This window comes from Palaemon carinicauda, chromosome 4 (assembly GCF_036898095.1).
Source record: "Palaemon carinicauda isolate YSFRI2023 chromosome 4, ASM3689809v2, whole genome shotgun sequence".
Classification (NCBI taxonomy): domain Eukaryota; kingdom Metazoa; phylum Arthropoda; class Malacostraca; order Decapoda; family Palaemonidae; genus Palaemon; species Palaemon carinicauda.
This window is the reverse complement of record NC_090728.1, coordinates 26,781,494-26,803,993: the sequence shown is the minus strand read 5'-3', so window position 1 is coordinate 26,803,993 and position 22,500 is coordinate 26,781,494.

Here is a 22,500-nt window from a genome sequence, read left to right as displayed (position 1 = left end):
TCAAACTAATTTTTCCTCAATAAAAAAAAAAAAAGTGGGGGTGGTTCTGACCCCCCACGACGCACCCCTGTATCCGGTAGAGCATTTTCTAATTACTCTAATTAATTTTCGTCCTTTATGGAGGAAATATGAGTGGTTCATTAGGCCACAAGGATTCTTAGATAGGAACGAGTTTAAAATTGGACCAAAAGTCGCTGAACAAAAGATTCATCGGACGAAAAGACCTGGGACTAAATGGCGTGGACGAAGTGACGTTGGACGAATCGACGTCGGACGAAAAGACGGTATTCGATATTGGATTGGAGACCGTCTTCTAATTCTGTTTTGTATAAGTCGGCGATTTTTAACATTTAGTTTTATATCCTTTTTCTTCTTTCTGAAGAGGATATTTCTTCGAGGGTTAAATCTTTTATTATGTATCCCATACTTAAGGATGGAAAATATTCTACTCCCTACCCTTATTCATACATTTCAATCCACGTTTTAAGTGAATGTTACTTCGGCCTATTTTCAGGATATGCAACGTATGCCAGAAGCAAGGGACAGGGACATTGCAGGACAATGCCCTAGAGACTAACCATATAACATATGATCAGCACCCAAGCTCCCTCTCCACCCAAGCTAAATCAAGGAAGGCCAGGCAATGGTTGCAGATGACTCAGCAGATAGACCTATAGGATCCCCCAAAAGCCTCATCCTTAGCTCACAAGGATAGTGAGGTTGCAGTGACCAAAGGAACTAACGAGTTTGAGTAGGACTCGAACCCCAGTCTGGCAATCGCCAGGCGAGGACGCTACCACCAGGTTACCAATTGTTGTTACATTAAACGTTCCTGCCTGGCGTTCTGCATGACGGGAGAGTGACTCACGCTCCGACTCGAGAGTTTCTTGTAGAGTCTGCAACTCCACCAACCTTGTGAGCTAAGGATATGGGGTTGGGGGGAGCCTATACTTTCCTGGCCCTCTTTGGTCCAAGCTTGAGCTAAGAACGGGCATTGTCCTGTTTTGACATTATTGTCACATTCTCTTGCCTCTGCCATTCTTGAGCGGCCTTTAAACCTTTAAACAGCGTGACCTCTTGCTTCACGAGGTAGCAGTACAAATGAAGGAATTTCCTAGCGATATGATCCTATTTGAAGGCTAAGCTTCGTTACCCTTCATCTGATCAACGTAAGCTTTGATTTATGTATGTAGCTTAATCAAAGCTTTGATGTTCAGTTGGGACTACTTTTACTCTCACAGTGTCTTTGATTTAATATTCCTATAAACTTAGATAGGGTAAAACTAAATTAAATCTGAGTCACATTTAGTTAGAATCTAAACGCAACATAATTCTACCTCGATTTCTATAACTCAGCTGTGTTGATAATTTTCATTTAAATGAAAAGCAGTTAAGTTTTCTCTATTATAACATGAAATTGGAGCGATGATGCCTTACATAAAAGTGGATTTATCAAAGGGAAAGGATTTCATGGAAATTATATTCATATTCGATCAAACAATTCATACTTCGTATTTGAATTGGTTCTTTTTTTTCTAGATCAGCAATAAATACCGTTCAAAAGCTTAATAGCCTGTTACCTGACCGATTTTCACTAATTCCAGCTATAAAACCTGCGCTTAGATATGAAAAATAATGTATCATATTAGAAAATGAAGAGACACCTGAATGTTAATGTTATTCAAAGCCTTATCCGCTATGAGCCTGATTTTGTTCTCAGAGTATTTTCCTGGATAACTTTTCCGTGATAGTATATTGGTAACAGAATATTTCAGTGTCAGGATTTTGTTTCCATCTTCATACAGAATCGCCAGAGTTATTATCGATCGTTGACACTAAAGCTTGCCAAATACTGTTTATTTTATTAAAAGTTATAACTTTTGGAAAATGAAGAAAAGGAAAAATTCCCTAAACATTTACCCCATGTCTAACAAAATATCAAGATAAACTAATACCCCAACAACAAAATCATAGATTGTTGCAGTCTAACGCTTACTACTTCACCAATTACCACCCACCCTTAGTCATCATATTTAATTGAGGCTTCTTATCATGTGAACCAATAAAGTGCTGATGTATAGTCCTACTATTACGATGAGATTAAAATCTCCTTCTAAGGAGTGTCGTTGTGTGACCTATGTAGCTTATATTAATGGACTTGCTCCCCTTCCGAGCATTGGTCGTGGACTCGAGTACTCTGGGCAATGACCCCATTCTTTTTTTTTTTTTTTTTTTTTAATCATAAGGGGTGCAACTAAGTTGGGCTTACTGTAGACCCTCAGCAATACTTTTTTCAAATAGAGCCTTGAATTTTACTTCATTAGTGAGGATTCTTCTAAATCATGTACATCGCATCTCTGGGCTGTCCTATAATCCATATTGTGATAAAGTATTATATTTTTGGGGGGTTTTCTTGAATTCTGGGCCCATGTGCAACATTCCTCCATTCTTTATTAACTTATGTTCCAACTCTTCATAAACAGCTTTCTATCTGCTGCAGTTTCTCGACAAAGACATTAAGGAAAGGAATAGTATTTTTCTTGCTGGATTTGACTATGAAATTCAGAACTGAATAAGTTTTTAAAAGGCCCTGGCAGGCCTCTCTGGTTCACGAGGTCTTTTATTGTGATGAAGATGTCATTCCCATATATTGCACAGAAACTGGGCTTCCTGCGACTGCTGAAAGTTTTTTATTTTTTTATTAACAATATCCAAGTACATGGTGGCAAAAAGAATTCTATAGTTATTCAATCTACCTGACGAAAGTGCTCTCTTTTATATGAGAGGCAAAGGGACTCCATCTTCTCTTTCAACAATTTTCAGTAAATATAAGGGGACCTTTCCAAATCTGTAAGCATTATCTAAGATGATTTGAAGGATTGAGTGAACTGTGACATTGGTGAACAGGCTATCCACATACACATACACGTTTTATGTTTGGGATGTCATTATGGAAATAATGGGTCTTATTGCATTTCCTGGTTTAAGGTCTTGATAATTCTAATAGAAATTTTTATAATTCTGACCATCCATTGAATTCTTATTTTCCTCGAATGTACCATCCAGTACATAGTACCAGGTATGCATCTAATTCTAATAGTCTTGCCTTCTCCATCATAAGGCTTAATGCTAAACAATATTCTAGAAGTCTTATTCCAGCTGTGACCAGATTGTGGAATAAGCTTCTTAATCTGATAGTTGAATTGGAGGAACTTCAGAAGCTCAAATTTACTGGAAATGCTTATTTGCTAAACAAGTTGGCCTAGGTTTTCTTTCATAAATACAACCTATTTGACGTTGTTAATGATCTTAACATATTTTATAAACTTTTTGTATTATTTTGTATTATTTCTCGAAATATTACAAACTTTGAGCTTATAATATTTTGCTTTTCCAATTAGAGTTTTAGCTTGGCTTGTGGTAATAATAATAATAGCAATATCCTGGCCCATAGTCACCGAAAACCTACGAGATTTTAACATCCTGCTGCTGGCTATTACCTTTGTTAGCATCCTGCTTGTTCCTTTCCTTCTTTTTTGCGTCTTGTTCAATCTCAGCTACTTTTTCTTTTAAGTGTCATCCAAGAGGTCATCCCTTTTCTACATGTATTCTCCTTTCCCGAATTATATCCTATCGATTCCTCATTCCCCTAGCAATTTCCCAAATGGATCGATTAAGGATTCTACTTTGTGTACCTATTTCACCCGAATAGGTCATCTTTCTTCTTGATGGAGTTTTTTAAGTCGATATCTGAGTATCTCTGTTTGTATCCTTTATGCCTCAGGATGAGGCTTCTTCATGTAATGATGTTGAATTCCGAGATGTTGGAGTTTCTTTTGTTCCTCTGCTAGATCAATACCACCTAGGGTTACATAACTACCACAGTGTTTATTTCTAACAGGGCCACCAATTAGAGTCCTTATTTCTCCAAATACCTGGTAGTAAATTGTATGTTGGTTTCTCTTTTTCCTACATTTCTTAGATCTTTAGTTCTTTGCAGGATATCTTCGGTTGTAAATTCAGCTTTGAAGAGAAGAAAATATACTGAAACTAGAAAAGTACTTTCTTATGATAATGGATGCTATTGTAGTGCTTGAGCATATATATATCTATGTGTATATATATATATATATATATATATATATATATATATATATATATATATATATATATATATATATGTGTGTGTGTGTGTGTGTGTGTGCGTGTGTGTTTGTGTGTGTATATGTACACATGCTGTGTATGAATGCAGTATGTATATATATATATATATATATATATATATATATATATATATATATATATATATATATATATATATATATATATATATATATATATATATACATATATATATATATATATACATATATAACGGATTTTGAGCGAAGCGAAAAATCTATTTTTGGGTGAGATAGCCATGACGTCCTGATGAAAGGTTCCTTCAGTAGCTTCCTAGGGTATATTTAACTACAGGGATATTCCCAGAGAATTAAACTAAAGGTTATCAAAGAATTCTAACTTCTGGTGCGAGTACCCTAAAGGTTTCCCTCTAGGATATCGTATATCAACAGGGGACGCATGTATTAACACGCCACATAGCTATCTGCACCCCATATAGAGTTAACACTTCGATATGAAAGGTGGAGAATAACTGGGGAGCCGTTCCACAGTTACACTCGTCCGTGGCTGCTTTTGGTACTCGAAACGTAAACAAACGGGCGCCATTGCTAAATGACGTCACGTCCGTCCTCATCCTGAGGCCAGCTTCTTGCTAATCTCCATGATACAGCAGGATAGGGCGGGGCCTGAAAGGCTGGACTAGAATAGACGGGAGGGTCCATCAGGACGTCATGGCTATCTCACCCAAAAATAGATTTTTCGCTTCGCTCAAAATCCGTTTTTTGGGCTCAAGCCATGACGTCCTGATGGAAGTGTACCAGAGAATTATTGTATCGGGGAAATTTTCCCCTTTTTATGCAAGTGCCAAGGGCTTCGAATAGAGGTATGTAACATGTCCTCGCTAGAGTTTCCGTGGGGATCCAGCTTCCTGCCCCCCTGGCAGAGAAGTCCTGGTGGACCATACCAATATCTCGAAGCGATCATTGAAGGGCTACTCACCCTGCGGAGAGTTCGTGCAGGACTCGGAGACAAGACATAAGGTTAATATTCGGGTAGGAATATTATCAAGCATAGGTAAGTGATAAATAATTACTACGCTCCTTGGAGGAGAGATCAATCTGGTCTTGAAGGCAGGACGAAGGTAAGTATTCAGGTAGGAATATTACCACAGCATGAGTGAGTATATAATACAAGTATATTTATATTATTCTTCTCTTTCAAAAGGAAGGGGTTAAATGAAACTATGACAATCATATATTTCATAATAAATAATAGGAGCGGAGAGAGACGCACATGTAATAAAATAGACATTTTATTTCATAGATTGCAGATTATTGTGATAACAATTGCAATAACAAGTGTAAAGTTAATTTAAAATAATAAAGAATAATGTACATAGAAAATAAAAGACTTCAATCTTGAATCTGAAAGAAAATTCACTTTTAGAAACACAAGTTCCAGAGGAACGTCAGTCTTTTTCAAAGAAAAAACACATCATGCCCTAGAGCATGTGGCACTCATGTGAAGTCTATGACATTTCACCTTGATAAGAACAGTCTATTAGAAACACTAAGTGTCCATGAAATCACTATGTATCACAAGAGGGTCAACACAGGCACCCGTAGAGTCCCAAGTAACTCACTGTTCTATGCAGAGTTAAACGGCAGGTTTCATAACACTACCTGCGGCTACCAAGAAATGTTTAACTTCATGCACTTGCTTCGCGTAGTGCTTGAAGAAAACGCGCGACGATTTCCACCCTGTGAAGCTCTTGAGGCTTTCGAAATCCATGCTCTGGAAGAAGTTCAGAGAAGACGCGACTTTTCTAGGATCATGACCTGCGGGTGTACAGTCAGGATCCGCTCTGCGAATGAAGTAGGTGATTTTCGCTCTTAGTTGTTTCAGTGACAAGTCACTACCCGATGTTTCTCCTTTGAAGAGTTGTCCTCCACCGAAGTCTGAAGTTCTTCGAAGATAGACCTTAAGACTCTCCACTGGGCAAAGAAACACCTTCCTTCAGGGGGCAGATTCTCCAAGGGCCCCATCTCTTGGTGGGTAGTTCATTCTTTGCGAGAAACGTTGGATCAGGGAAGAGGGTAAGTTCTCCTGTATCTGCGAACAGGATATGACCCTCTTCTCTTGACAATGCCACTATTTCACTGACTTGGGCTCCCGAGGTGAGAGCAAAAAGGAAGATAACTTTTTGAGTCAAGTCTTTTAGAGGGCACGAATCGTTGTCCAGGTTAGAGGCAAAATGGAGCACCTTGTCCGGGGACCAGGAGATAGGTTTTGGCGGAGGTGCTGGGCGTAGCCTAGCGCATGCCTTTGGTAGTTTATTGAAGATATTGCTGGACAGATGAATCTGGAAGGCGTACAGTAGTGGTCTAGTCAAAGCCGATTTGCAGGTGGAAATCGTGTTGGCTGCTAAGCCTTGTCCATGAAGGTGAATGAAGAAGGACATGCAAAAATCAATGGTGATTTCCGTAGGATTTTTTGCCTTGACGAACGAGACCCACTTTCTCCAGGAAGATTCGTATTGCCGTCGTGTGGATTCGGTCTTGTATTCCTCGAGGAAGTCTAGACTTTTCTTCGAGATTCCAAACCTTTTCTTTGCGGCTAAGGAGAGAAAATCATGAGATGAAGGTCCCTGAATTTCAGTGATGAAGCGAAGACAGTCGACTTCTGTACTTGTTGAGAGAGAACTGGGCCCGGTAGGGGGATCAGCGTTGGCTGCAGCTCCATGACCAGAGGGTACCAATTGCTCCGGGGTCACTTGGGAGCCACTAGGGCCGCTGTCCCTTTGAAGGTTCTCAGTTTGGAGAGGACTTTCAGCAGAAGGTTGGAGGGAGGGAACAGGTATATCCTGGACCATCTGTTCCAATCCAGTGACATGGCATCCACTGCTTCTGCCTTGGGGTCCTCGTACGGGGCCACATATCGAGGAAGTTGATTGTTGTCGCTCGTTGCGAAGAGATCGATCTGAAGTTCCGGGACTTGGTGAGAGATGAAGGAGAATGATCTTTCGTCTAGAGACCATTCCGACTCTATTGGGCTTGTCCGTGATAGAGCGTCCGCCGTCACGTTGCGGAATCTTTATAGGTGAACTGCAGACAGGTGCCATTTCTTCTTTTCTGCCAGACGAAAGATCGGAAGAAGTACCTGATTTATCTGGGGTGATCTCGAGCCCTGACGATTGAGACATATGACTACCACCGAGTTGTCCAGAGTCAGACGGATGTGGATCGAGGGAGGGGGGGAGAGTTTCTTCAGGGTGTGAAGAACCGCCATGGCCTCCAAGATGTTGATGTGAAACGTCTTGAATAGGGGAGACCATGTTCCCTGAACCTGTCATTGGTGGGAGTGACCTCCCCAACCCTCCAGTGAAGCATCCGTGAGGATGTTGATCGATGGAGGCGGGTGTTGAAGAGGGATGGACCTTTTCAGGGCCTTTGCTTCCGACCACGGCTTTAATAGTAAGCGAAGTCTGTTTGGAAGCCGTCTCTTGAGGTCTCTTCGAGCGATGGATGCGAAACGTCTCCAGACTCCAGCGGCATCCTTTAGCTGTGCGCGAAGCACTGGGTTTGTCACAGAGGCGAACTGTAGAGAGCCGAGAACTTGTTCCTGCTGTCGTCTTGAGATCCGTTTGGATTTCAGAAGTCTTTTGACAGACCCTGCTATTACCTTCCTTTTCTTCTGTGGGATGGAAAGGCGGTGTGACTGAAGATCCCAATGGATTCCCAACTATTGGAACTTCTGAGCTGGAGAGAGGCGAGATTTCTCGGTGTTTATCTTGAATCCCAGATGCTCTAGGAACTGGGTGACTTTGCTGCAGGCTCTTACACACTCTTCGGGCGATGTCGCCCAGACTAGACAGTCTTCTAGGTAGGCCATCAATTGGACGCCCTGAAGGCGGAGTTGTTGGACGATGGCGTCTGCCAGCTTGGTGAAGATCCATGGAGCCACGTTGATCCCGAAGGGCATGGCCCTGAAGGCGTAACTTTTCCTTTGGAGTCAAAATCCTAGGTAGGAGGAAGCGTGATGATTCATTGGAACGTGCCAGTAGGCATCCGCCAGGTCTATAGAGACCGTATAGGGCCTTTGAGGCAGAAGGGTCCTTATTTGTTGCAGAGTCAGCATCTTGAACTTGTTGTTCGCAATGAACTTGTTGAGAGGGGATAAGTCTAGAATGACTCTGAGTTTGTCGGAGTCCTTCTTGGGAACGCAAAATAGTCTCCCTTGGAACCTGGTTGACTTTACCCTCCTGATCACCTTCTTGTTCAAGAGTTCTAGGACATATTCTTCCAGGAGGGGGGTTGACTGTTGGAAGAATAGCTGGAAGGCTGGGGGTGGTTGCGTCCAGCTCCAGCCTAGTCCCTTCTTGACGATGCTGTGTGCCCAGGGAATGAAGGTCCAACGATCCTGGAATTGGCGGAGTCTTCCTCCCACTGGAAGCACTTCATTGCTTCTGGTGTCCCGAGGGTTTGCCACCTCGGCCGCTAGCTCCCCTTCCTCCTCTGCCTCTGGAGGGGCGGCGAGACGAATCTCTGCCGGAACCTCTGCTTGAGCCCCTACCTCTGGGACGAAAGGTAGTAGCATGATGCTCAAACGCAGGGGTAAACACCGGTGACTGCGACACAACCAGTTGGGGGACCAACTGAAAGGTCTGCTTTGGCTGTGTGGCCACTTGTGGAGTAGCGGAACCCGGAAACTGCCGTCTCTGTTGACGTTGCTGGGGTTTTGGTTTCTGAGATTTCCTCTTAGGTTGAGGGCCATCGTCCTGAGATGATTTCCTCTTTCTCGACATGCCCCACTTGTGGAGAAGGTTGCTATTCTCTGTGGCGGCCTTGTCTGCAATCTCTTTCACCAGGGAGGAGGGAAAGAGATATTTACCCCAGATATTTGAGGAAATCAGCCTCCGGGGTTTGTGTTTCACCGTCGCGTTGGCAAACACGAATTCACGACAGGCTCTGCGAGCCTTAGTGAAGCTATACAGGTCCTTAGTCACTGTTGCCAAGTGTGTTTTGGCTAGGACCATGTAAAAGTCCGGGACTCTAGTATCCCCGGCCATAAGTTCTAGCTGTACCTGGAGGGACAGCGATGCGGCAAGCCTCTCCTTCGTATCCTGTTCTCTACGAAGGAGGTGATCATTTAGCCTTGGGAGGTCCTCATTGAATTGACGACCGGCTACGTCAGGCTCTAACTTCCCCACCGTGAAGGTTGACTGGACGTCTTTCCAGTGCCTATCATCGGGAGGAACGGTAAGGGAGAAGGGTCTGCACTTCTCCAGTGCAGGGCAAGGTTTTCCTTCCTCCACTGCCTTTAAGACCGCTGTGAAGGCCTTTTCGATGAAGGGGAAAGTCGCAGCATTCGGCGCAACGAAGGTTGGGTACTTCTTACTGAGCGCCGGCTTCTTGGAGTTGGTAAAACCCCTACTCTTCACCGCCTGGGCTAGCATAGCCTGGGCCTTTGCGAGATCGAACACGATAACCTCCTTCGGTTCGGTCTCCTCCTTTGAGGCTGGTTCGGACCTGAGCCGGACATGACAGTCCGGGTAAGCCTCGAAGTTCGGGAAGAACTCCACTTCTTCCAACAAGATTGGCATATGCTCGGCATATCTCCATGGGTTAGTTTCCGAGCAAGTGGGGAGGTCCTTAACCGAAATCCGTTTCGGTTGTTTAAAGTTAACTAGAGTAGACAAGAATTGCTCCTGGGTCTCTCGTAGCTTTCTTTCCATGAGGGCTTCAAGCATCTTGAAGACCTCCTGAGTGCCCGATGGAAGAGGGTCCGGGGTGGCGGAAGTTGAAGGAACAGGTTCCTCGGACGGTGCAGGAGTCGCTGCGGGAGTAAGAGCGGGAGCGACCTCGGTCTCCGAATCAGGATATTCCACCTGATCTTCCTCATAGTCGAGTTCCTCGCCCATGAGGTTCTTCTCCGTCTCGTCTGACACTTCCGATATACGTTCCACGTTATCGGAATCCAAGTGGCACTCATGCATGAACTGGGCCATGACAATATCAGGTTCCACCACGAGCTGGACGGTGGGGATCTGATCACTGGGGATCACAGAGTCTTTGGATGCCTTTGGGAAAAGCAAGGCCCTCAAATCTTCGCTGGCGAGATACGGTCCGCTGGCGTTCTTCTGGAAGCCACGCACCCACTTGCGTAGCTTCTCTCGAGCGTTGTCCCTTGCCTCCGCTGAAGGAGGGTCGTCGAACGCCTCGGCCAAACGACTCTTGCAGACTGTACAGTTCTGCGGGTCCCAGTATTTCAGGTCGCCTCTCTTGGCGGCGCAGGGGGCGTGGGTCCGGCACGCCTTGTGCCCGTAGAAGTCCGGGCGCTTCACTCCACAGAAGTTGCTTTCGCACTTCATATACTCCTCCTGTAAAAGAAAGAGATCATGAGTACATGGAAGGCATAAGAATGACTTACATTACTCTAAAATTAAGATAACTTAATCTAAATTTTTAAGCATTAAAGTAATTCACAAGGTATTATAATGCCTGAGAGTATTGAGCGGGAAAGGAAGTAGATAGACACATGCTTGTGAATCCCGCCCAGTCGGTTACCGTAACCTTATCAGTAGGCAATTTCTTTTGTGGCCGAAGGTCACAAAACGGAAATCCATATGGATAAGCTGTGGTGGGTAGAAGCTAAGCCTCTAACAGAAATCGCCCACAAGGTGTAGCAGGGACTGAGACCACTCAGATCCCTGGGTAGAAGGGGAATAGGAGAAACCCCTTATTAGATATAGATTCCGGCAATCGGCTGCACTAAGACACACAGAGTATGCTGGAATATTGTAATGTGCAATCAGACAGCACAGCCACAATTTTAGATGGTAAGACAATACCTATATATGGAAGTGGCTAAGCCATCTGGTTGCAGTATGTTGGCTGTCGGCAGGTATGAGAAGGGGTGCATGTCCATTAACGTCTCCGGGGGGGTGCCGGCAGACCGACGGCACGCCGGAGGCCGGTCCTGCGGCGAGTCGCCGGCAGGAGGCAGCGGCTCCGGCAGCCGAAGGCTGACGGCCTGGTGAGGTTGGATCAATTCATAAGATGGATATGTATAGGGTTGTATACCTAGACCGCCGGCAATCAATGCCGGCACGCCGGTGGACGGCACCGAAGGTCGGCCAGCTGTTACTAGGTAAAATGAGGGGTGGGACGTCAGCTGTATGTCGACGGAAGGCGGCAGCCTCCGGCACACGGAAGGCTGACGTCTTAGAGGGGGAGGGCATCTTATGAAAGAATGTCACCAGAGGTAAAGGCGGTATCGCCGGCGGTGGAGGCGGCAAGGGACCGGCACCAGGATAGACGGAGAGAAAGGTAAGGAGGGATGGAAGGGGTAAGATCTCATACCCCTCCGGCATCCCTCCGGAGAGAGTGCACTCATGATAGGAGTAGATACTCCTAGCATCCGGCGGCAGGGAGCCGGCAGTCGGCCGGGTGCCGGGGGTAACCCAAGGGAGGGTTAGAGGGCACTCAAGAAGGGGGAAACCTCCTCCGGCCGGACCGCTGCCGGCAGCTACCCCCATAGAACGCTATGAAGGGTATGTGTACCAGAGCGGCCAGCTCAGCAGGAGAACAATTTAGCCCTACCACTCCACCCAAGGGAGGAGTTGTAGGACTAAGGACAGATGTGTATAGGCAAGCCTACACCAAAGGGATAGGTGGGGAGGGAGAAAATGAGGGGTCTTTCTATAGGGGAGACTCTGTATGAGAATGGCCACCAAGGAGAGGGAGAACGCTCCCTAACCTAGGTTAGGAAACCCAGAATGAGAATGGTACAGGAGTACCGTCTCAAACTATAATAGAGCAGAGTCAACCCCCAGAGCTTAACCTAGAGAAGGAGGGCTAACTCCTAGGCTAGGTAAGCTGAAAGACACATCGCAAGTTGCAGGGAGGGAGGAGTAACCCAACCAGGTGCAACTGAGGAAGGGCAGAGCCGTTCCTTATTTCTCGGTCACGACCCTAAGGGAGGATCATTCCCTTAGGGTAGACAGAGAAGCGATAAATACTCTGTGTGTAGACAAGATTCCCCTATATAGAAGGGGAAGCAAGTCCACACAGAGGGGGATTAGGGAGCATATAGGGGTTCCTACATTAGGTTAGGGTGGAAAGATACGCAATCAACCCGGTCCCCTATATGGTCCCCGAAGGCGAAAACACTTACATCACAGTTAAAAGTATGTTTAATAATGCCACAATCTTCATAACTTAACCTAGGAACACTGGTATATATCATGCATGAAAACAAGCACTAGGCTATCCAGCCTAGGGGCTAAGCTAGCGATCTAGTATGGGGTCGAACGGCGACAGAGTCTGATGAGCGCTAAAACACGATATAAGTAATTCCTAGCTATGAAGACTAAATAACTAATAATATCAATTAGTTAAGCGACCGGAGAAGGCTGTTCTGGCTAACTAAATAAAGCATGCGATATGAACAGCGACGCCATAAAATGGCGCGTCCGGGAACAGCACAGCTCTGCCACAAAACTCAATATTTTACGAAAAGTAGAAGATACTTTACGGCTAGAGCTTATTTAAACAATACTGGGACCTGGTACAGTAGGTCCTCGGGTTACGACGGTCCCGACTTACGCGGTTTCGCCGTTACGAACGCGCCCCATAAAAATATAAAAATAATATTAAGCGTCGTTCCGTCTTACACCGTTAGCGTCGTAAGCGACGTAAACAATTGCGAACTAGTTTCTAGCGCGCGGTGGATGAATACGCTTTGCGGTGGTTGTGGGCGAGGAAGACGGCATCGCTCAGTTCCACTCATACGCCATTTTTGGTTGTGATTGCCTGTTCTTTCTCTCACGTGTTTGATCGTTTTTTTGAACTTTTTGCCCTTCATTATGGCTCCAAAGCGCAAGGCAGATTCTTCTGATGGTAGTGCATCGAAGAAAAGGAAGGCCATCACCATGGAAGTGAAATTAGACATTATTAAGCGGTCTAAAAACGGTGAAACGCCAACGAACATTGGCCGATCGCTTGGCCTTAGCCGTTCGACCTTGGCTACTATCCTTAAAGATAAGGAGCGCATTGTTGAACACGTAAAAGGATCTGCTCCAATGAAAGCAACAGTGATAACGAAACAGCGTAGTGGTTTAATTATCGAAATGGAAAGGTTATTAGTGCTTTGGTTGGAAAATCAAAATCAACGGCGTATTCCAGTGAGCTTAATGGTTATTCAAGAGAAGGCTAAAAGGTTGTTTGAAGCGTTGAAAAAAGAAAGGGGGGGAGAAAGTGAAAGTGAAGAGTTTTCGGCTAGTAGGGGTTGGTTTATGCGATTTAAGGCTCGGGCCAATTACCATAATCTTAAAGTGCAAGGTGAAGCTGCTAGTGGGGATGAGAAAGCAGCAAGTGAATTTCCTAAAGCGTTGGCTGAGATAATTAGGGAGGGGGGTTATTCTGCTTATCAGGTGTTCAATGCGGATGAGACAGGTTTATTCTGGAAGCGCATGCCTAACCGCACGTACATAGCAAAGGAGGAGAAGTCAGCACCCGGTCATAAAGCAGGCAAGGAGAGGCTAACTTTGCTTCTTGGGGGAAATGCTGCTGGCGACTTCAAACTGAATGCTATTAAGAACATTGCTGATTCCTGGGAGGAGGTGAAGGTTACAAACATGAATGGTGTTTGGAGGAAGCTATGTCCTCAATTTGTTAATGATTTTCATGGGTTTGAGGACACAGTTGACCATGTTATCAAGAACATTGTTGCCCTGAGTAAGGAAACCGATTTGGAGATGGAGGTTGATGATGTTACGGAGCTGCTAGAATCTCATGGAGAGGAGTTATCTGCTGGGGACTTGATACAACTGGAGAAGCAGATCATAGAGGAAGAGGAAGAAGCCCCCACCCCAGACCCTAAGGCTTTCACAAGGCAGGGCTTGTCAAAAGGTTTTGCCGAGATACAACAAGCATTGGCAACTTTCGAGGCTCAAGATCCCAACATGGACAGGTTCACCAGGGTTTCCAGAGGTGTCATGGACTTACTGCAGTGTTATAAGGAGATTTTGGATGAGAAGAGGATCCTCTCTGTCCAGTCTAACCTGGAGCGGTATTTTAAGAAAGTAGAGAGAACTGCACCCTCTACATCAGCTGCCTCTACTACTCCAGATTTGCCTGCAACAGAGCCTCTACCATCAACCTCAGCTGCCTCTATTGCTACAGAGCCTCTGCCATCAACCTCAGCTGCCTCTGCTTCTCCAGCTTCTCCACCACCTCTTGTAGGCTCTTCACCTCCAGACTCGCCTGCCCCAGCTTCTCCAGCATCTTCTGTCTCACTTCCAGAGAATCCTGATTCACCTGCCCCAGTTTCTCCAGCATCTTCTGCACCTTCCTCTCCACAATAAACCAGTCTCTCCGTCCCTTGCAACATCCCTTCCAGTGTGCAAGCCAACCATAGGAATAAGGTAAGGAATTGTTCTCTTTTTTTTATTGATATTTACTTTAATTCATGTGGTAAGGAATTGTTTTCTTTTTTTTATTGATATTTACTTTAATTCATGTGGTAAGGAATTGTTTTCTTTTTTTATTGATATTTACTTTAATTCATGTGGTAAGGAATTGTTTTCTTTTTTTTTATTGATATTTACTTTAATTCATGTGGTAAGGAATTGTTTTCTTTTTTTATTGATATTTACTTTAATTCATGTGGTAAGGAATTGTTTTTTTTTTTTTATTGATATTTACTTTAATTCATGTGGTAAGGAATTGTTTTCTTTTTTTATTGATATTTACTTTAATTCATGTGGTAAGGAATTGTTTTCTTTTTTTATTGATATTTACTTTAATTCATGTGGTAAGGAATTGTTTTCTCTTTTTCTAATATTGTTTTTATGTCATTTGATACATTTTATTATAGTACAGTATACAGTAATACTTTACAGTACAGTACAGTACGTATATTTATGGTGTTCCGACTTACACGGAAATTCGGGTTACACCGCGTCTTAAGAACGGATCAGCGTCGTAACCCGAGGACCCCCTGTACTCAACTTTCCAGAAGAAGGTAAGGCTGAAGGTAGCGACATAACGGCGATGTATACTGATGAAAAACGCACTCAAGGAAAATCCGACCAAAGCAAGAAGCTACAGGCTGAAGGATGAGGACGGACGTGACGTCATTTAGCAATGGCGCCCGTTTGTTTACGTTTCGAGTACCAAAAGCAGCCACGGACGAGTGTAACTGTGGAACGGCTCCCCAGTTATTCTCCACCTTTCATATCGAAGTGTTAACTCTATATGGGGTGCAGATAGCTATGTGGCATGATAATACATGCGTCCCCTGTTGATATACGATATCCTAGAGGGAAACCTTTAGGGTACTCGCACCAGAAGTTAGAATTCTGTGATAACCTCTAGTTTAATACTCTGGGAATATCCCTGTAGTTAAATATACCCTAGGAAGCTACTGAAGGAACCTTCCATCAGGACGTCATGGCTTGAGCCCAAATATATATATATATATATATATATATATATATATATATATATATATATATATATATATATATATATGTACACATACTGTATATGTATGCAGTATATATATACATATATACATATATATATATATATATATATATATATATATATATATATATATATATATATATATATGTATGTATATATACACATACTGTATATGTATGCAGTATATATATATATATATATATATATATATATACGATAAAAAATATAGCCGAATTTTGTCCATTGAAGGACAATGGTCTCAGACATATCCTTATTCATGTTTGGGGTTTGGCCAGTTTTCATCACTTCACTGGCCAATTGCGGATTGCCGATGGTGGATGATTTTCGTCTACTCTCTCACAGCAAACCAACCTAGTATGAGTGACCCTGACTAACACAGTTTCGTTGATCATAACGATATACAGTAGAAACCCTTTTACCACGTTAAGTTGTATGCAGTAGAGTACCATGGGTAGACCACTAATGCTTCGGCTGTCCACTGGCTTAACTTAGACAATTAGATTGTCTTGTCGAAGGCCAACAGAGTAGTCCATGCTATTGGCTATCCCTAGGAGAAAAAAAAGGGAAAAAAGGTTAATTACCAGCACCAAAGCAAAAAAAATAGGTTTAAGCCATCGTCTGTGATCCATTCACCCTTTATCATTCGCTTTTCTTGAATCACATTTATCTGAGTGCATCGAGAAGATGACCTCGTAGGGATCCTATGTTTTGCATAAATACGAGGTTAAACAGATTTTTATACGGAACATGAATGACATTATTCAGATATTCATTTCTAAAGGCAAAAATATTTTATTTACATAAAGATAAATACAGATTATAAAACGAATATGTTTGACAGTCCATTCTTTAAGCAAATCCTTGCACACAACATGCCAATTTTCTAATCTAGTCAAACCACGAACATAACCTCGAGTTATTTCTTAGCCAAACTAATGGAAGGTGACTTGATCATCACACATCCTCTGAACATGAAAAAAAAAAAAAAAACGTTCATGCAAACATTGCTTGTAGCTAGACCTGAGAAGATATGCACTCAAGGCAGCTTGTCAACACTCGCAGGCACTCGTTGAGTTCGGTTCATTCTGGTAATCGCTTGTTCCCTCAAACTCGTTTCAGTGTTACAATTTTGCACTCTGCCTCGCACGGTCTTTCCAATGTTTGTAATAAATAATTCCGTGTTTGTTATTCCGGATACCAGAAAAGATAATGACATTTAGTTAGTGATACTGAAGCAGACTAATTCCAATATATATTTGGATTTGCATGATGCTGCAACAGAGTTTGGAAATTCGAATAGCTGTTATCGTGGAAGTTGACGCAGGTGCCAATCCTGATTAGAAATAGGTATTGAACAAAGCATCTGCTTAGATTAAACGAGATTTCAACTTGCTTATTATCTATTTGAATTATAACTGTTCACAATTGTGACCTATGGACTGAAACTAAAATTACAATTAGAGAGAGAGAGAGAGAGAGAGAGAGAGAGAGAGAGAGAGAGAGAGAGAGATTGGTTGGGGGTAATACAATTATTCATGAACACTGGAAGAGTAATCAATCGTGATCACACACAAATACTCGTGCACAGAAAGGAAGGGAAAAAAAAACCCTTTGTGTGCTTGTAAGTGAACTTGAGTACCAAACTTTCAATGTCAATCAGAAAAAGTTGATTACTTTATCTCTCTCTCTCTCTCTCTCTCTCTCTCTCTCTCTCTCTCTCTCTCTCTCTCTCTCTCTCTCTCTCGTTGAGTATAATAGAAACTTCTATTTCAAGGAGGTAAGAAATGGATCCCTTTTCCAAGCTCCTCTGCAGAAAATGATAGCGAGGACAACATAGGGCCAGAGTGAGGGGAAGGCGAGAAGTAAATGAAAATAGAAAAGTAACTCAAAATCGTATGGTTGGAACAATCATTATTATTATTATTATTATTATTATTATTATTATTGTTGTTGTTGTTGTTACTAACCAAGATACAGCCTTGGCTAGGAAAGCAGAATGCTACAGTATAAACCCAAGGACTCCAACAAGGAAAGCAGCCCAGTGAGGAAAGGAAATTAAGAAATATCAAATAAACTATATATGATTAATGAATAAAGAATAAAATATTTCATGAGGTCAGCAACAACATTAAAATAGACTATTCATATATAAACTATAAAACTAGACTTATGTCAACCTGTTTAAGAAAATACAATTTACAATAAAATTGAACTTCTGAAGTTCCACTGGTGAAATCGCCAGATTGAGGAAGAATAAAACTTCTAGAATACTGAGTAGTATTGTGATGGAGAAGGCATGACTGTTAAAATTAGTTGCATACCCAGTACTACGTACATGATGGAACAGTATGACAATATCTGAATACAATGAAAATCTAAATTATGAAAAATCGGATTTATGAAAAATATTGTGCAACTTGCATAAAGAACTAACTGCATAACACTGCCAGAGGTTAATATCAAAATCAGGAGGAAGAAATTCAATAGCCCGAGAGTTCTTGTCCAACAAATCAAGATGAGAGTCAGCAGCTAAAGAGCAAACAGGAGAATAATACTCAAACGTACGTTCTATTAAAAGAATTAAAACACTTCATCAGAATAGATTGATCGCCGAATATCTCAAAGACTTTCTCAATAAGTAAATTTTCTGTGCACTTGGAAAAGTAAATTTGCAATCAAGAATCGCACCTAAGATCTTAAAGAAGTTGTATGTAGTTAAAGAGACACTGTCTATGCAATGATTTGGATGTTGAAGAGCCACTGTCCTAAACCTACTTACAATTATTATACATCATATTTTTTTTCAGGATTCAACTTCATATCCCATTATTTGTACCATGCACCAATTTTAGCTAGATCTCTATTAAGAGATGCAGTATCCCTATGGCTACATTCAGGAGATGGAATTGATGTAAAGAGAGTAGCATCATCTGCTTATGCTATGAGCTGAATTTTTGGACAAACCACGTGTCATGCGTATATAGTAAAAAGGGAATGAGCCAAAAACGCTACCATGAGGAACACCAGATATTACATTCCTGTGGTTACTATGGAGCCCATCAACAATTACTCTCTGTAATTTATTACTTAAAGACTCCATAATTTTGTTCAGAAAGCGCCCATCTACTTCCATCCGGTTAAGTTTGAAAAAAAGGGCCTCATTATTAACACTGTTAAAGGCAACATTGGAATTAAGTCCAATCATACGAACTTCCTGACCAGAATAGTGATATCTGTACACCATGGGAAATTGTAGTAATGGCATTCCATGCTCCAAGGGCTTTGACAAGCGAACCTGCAAATTAAGGAACAGATGATTACTTGGTGTTATTGAAATTTGGTGATAATCAGCAGGGTTAGAGCTAGTACAAGAAATTTAACTAATAGAGCAACATTACTAATTGCTAAGAAATCAGCTGTCTTTATAAAAAATAAAGAGAAAATACCATTTAGGTCTATCCCTCTATGAGCATTAAGGTCCAATGAGAGTCTTTATATTTCACATGACAGAAAAGCTAAACTAGTTAGTTTATATTCAGGAAAACAGGAAAGAAGATAGAATATCTCATTATTCAGCTTACTATTAAACACATCAGCTAAAAGTGTAACCTTTACATATGTGGAGTGAGTGCTAGCCATCTGGTTTAAGTAGAGGAGGAAGAGTTAAGTCCACACCAAAGAATACAAATTTGAAGATAGCCTACCATTTATGCCCCTGGGTTGTACCAGAAATTGTTTCTTTCATAGCCGAATTGTATCTCTTTACAGTTGGAGCATAAACTCTCTGACCAACAGGTCATAGCTGAGTATTGTTTTTCCAAGTCAAATCGGATATATTACCTATCAAAAACATTAAGACAGTTGTTTTTCAAAGTGATCGTTTCTACAATCTTCATTAAACCAGGCCATTTTAAAAAACGAGGATGGATACGTCTATTAGCCAGATTTTCACTCAAGAGAAAAACATTTTCTGTCCCTCTATGCAATTGTGACCAATGCAAACGCAAATTATCCCTTAAAATGCAAACTTATCATATTTAGGAAATTTATCCCACAGATTCACATACTATAACATCTATTTGACTAAAGGAAAGGTAAAATCCATGATTGTATTTCCCTGAAATATCAAGGTAGCTCTGCATAGAGCGTTTCGCAATTATTTGAGCATAGTTTTCAACACACTGTTGGTATATCCTCTCGGATATTAGATATATGTAAAGGAGTTATACTTTTCTTTTGAATGGCAAAACGAAGATTTAAAACAAAGCTTGTGAACTGGAAATTTTAACCAAAATTCTATTAGTGAAAGTTCTTATTGTTAGTTTATACAGTTTATACAGTTTATACAGTATATATATATATATACATTTCTACCTCATACTTGGGATCGAACGCTAGCCCCTTCTAATGAAAGGCCAGGTCGAAACCAACCATGCCACGAGAGCCCATAAAAGGAAATCTGAACCTGACACTAATCTAGCTGTCCGAGGATTTACCTGGTGAGACATCAGTCTCTTTACCAGCGAGTTTTACCAGATTTCCCCGGGCCACCACGTGACACAATTGGTAGTAATTCATTCAAATTACCCCTAATGAGTCAATATGGATAAATATCAACACAACATCGTGTTCAAATAGAAATAAATTTCTACCTCATACTTGGGATCGAACGCTAGCCCCTTCTAATGAAAGGCCAGGTCGAAACCAACCATGCCACGAGAGCCCATAAAAGGAAATCTGAACCTGACACTAATCTAGCTGTCCGAGGATTTACCTGGTGAGACATCAGTCTCTTTACCAGCGAGTTTTACCAGATTTCCCCGGGCCACCACGTGACACAATTGGTAGTAATTCATTCAAATTACCCCTAATGAGTCAATATGGATAAATATCAACACAACATCGTGTTCAAATAGAAATAAATTTCTACCTCATACTTGGGATCGAACGCTAGCCCCTTCTAATGAAAGGCCAGGTCGAAACCAACCATGCCACGAGAGCCCATAAAAGGAAATCTGAACCTGACACTAATCTAGCTGTCCGAGGATTTACCTGGTGAGACATCAGTCTCTTTACCAGCGAGTTTTACCAGATTTCCCCGGGCCACCACGTGACACAATTGGTAGTAATTCATTCAAATTACCCCTAATGAGTCAATATGGATAAATATCAACACAACATCGTGTTCAAATAGAAATAAATTTCTACCTCATACTTGGGATCGAACGCTAGCCCCTTCTAATGAAAGGCCAGGTCGAAACCAACCATGCCACGAGAGCCCATAAAAGGAAATCTGAACCTGACACTAATCTAGCTGTCCGAGGATTTACCTGGTGAGACATCAGTCTCTTTACCAGCGAGTTTTACCAGATTTCCCCGGGCCACCACGTAAAGAGACTGATGTCTCACCAGGTAAATCCTCGGACAGCTAGATTAGTGTCAGGTTCAGATTTCCTTTTATGGGCTCTCGTGGCATGGTTGGTTTCGACCTGGCCTTTCATTAGAAGGGGCTAGCGTTCGATCCCAAGTATGAGGTAGAAATTTATTTCTATTTGAACACGATGTTGTGTTGATATTTATCCATATTGACTCATTAGGGGTAATTTGAATGAATTACTACCAATTGTGTCACGTGGTGGCCCGGGGAAATCTGGTAAAACTCGCTGGTAAAGAGACTGATGTCTCACCAGGTAAATCCTCGGACAGCTAGATTAGTGTCAGGTTCAGATTTCCTTTTATGGGCTCTCGTGGCATGGTTGGTTTCGACCTGGCCTTTCATTAGAAGGGGCTAGCGTTCGATCCCAAGTATGAGGTAGAAATTTATTTCTATTTGAACACGATGTTGTGTTGATATTTATCCATATTGACTCATTAGGGGTAATTTGAATGAATTACTACCAATTGTGTCACGTGGTGGCCCGGGGAAATCTGGTAAAACTCGCTGGTAAAGAGACTGATGTCTCACCAGGTAAATCCTCGGACAGCTAGATTAGTGTCAGGTTCAGATTTCCTTTTATGGGCTCTCGTGGCATGGTTGGTTTCGACCTGGCCTTTCATTAGAAGGGGCTAGCGTTCAATCCCAAGTATGAGGTAGAAATTTATTTCTATTTGAACACGATGTTGTGTTGATATTTATCCATATTGACTCATTAGGGGTAATTTGAATGAATTACTACCAATTGTGTCACGTGGTGGCCCGGGGAAATCTGGTAAAACTCGCTGGTAAAGAGACTGATGTCTCACCAGATAAATCCTCGGACAGCTAGATTAGTGTCAGGTTCAGATTTCCTTTTATGGGCTCTCGTGGCATGGTTGGTTTCGACCTGGCCTTTCATTAGAAGGGGCTAGCGTTCGATCCCAAGTATGAGGTAGAAATTTATTTCTATTTGAACACGATGTTGTGTTGATATTTATCCATATATATACATATATATATATATATATATATATATATATATATATATATATATATATATATAATATATATAGTCTTTTTTGGTCACTATAAAAACTTTGCCAAAAAAGAATTATCAAAATTTTAATGCATAAGAAATTCTTAAAACAACACACCATCTACTTTAAAGATGATTTTGAATATTCACATGAACACACACACACACACACACACACACTCTCTCTCTCTCTCTCTCTCTCTCTCTCTCTCTCTCTCTCTCTCTCTCTCTCTCTCCAAATAATATAGTTATTATTTTATTTGCCACGTTTCTGCAGTTATCAACATATAAGCTTTTTAGTCACTGATTATGGATCACATATAAACATGAATTTATGTATAACGTGAAATAATTTCCTCAGATTTAGTACTGATAAAATGAATCACGGTTATGATATATAGACCTACAGTTAACCT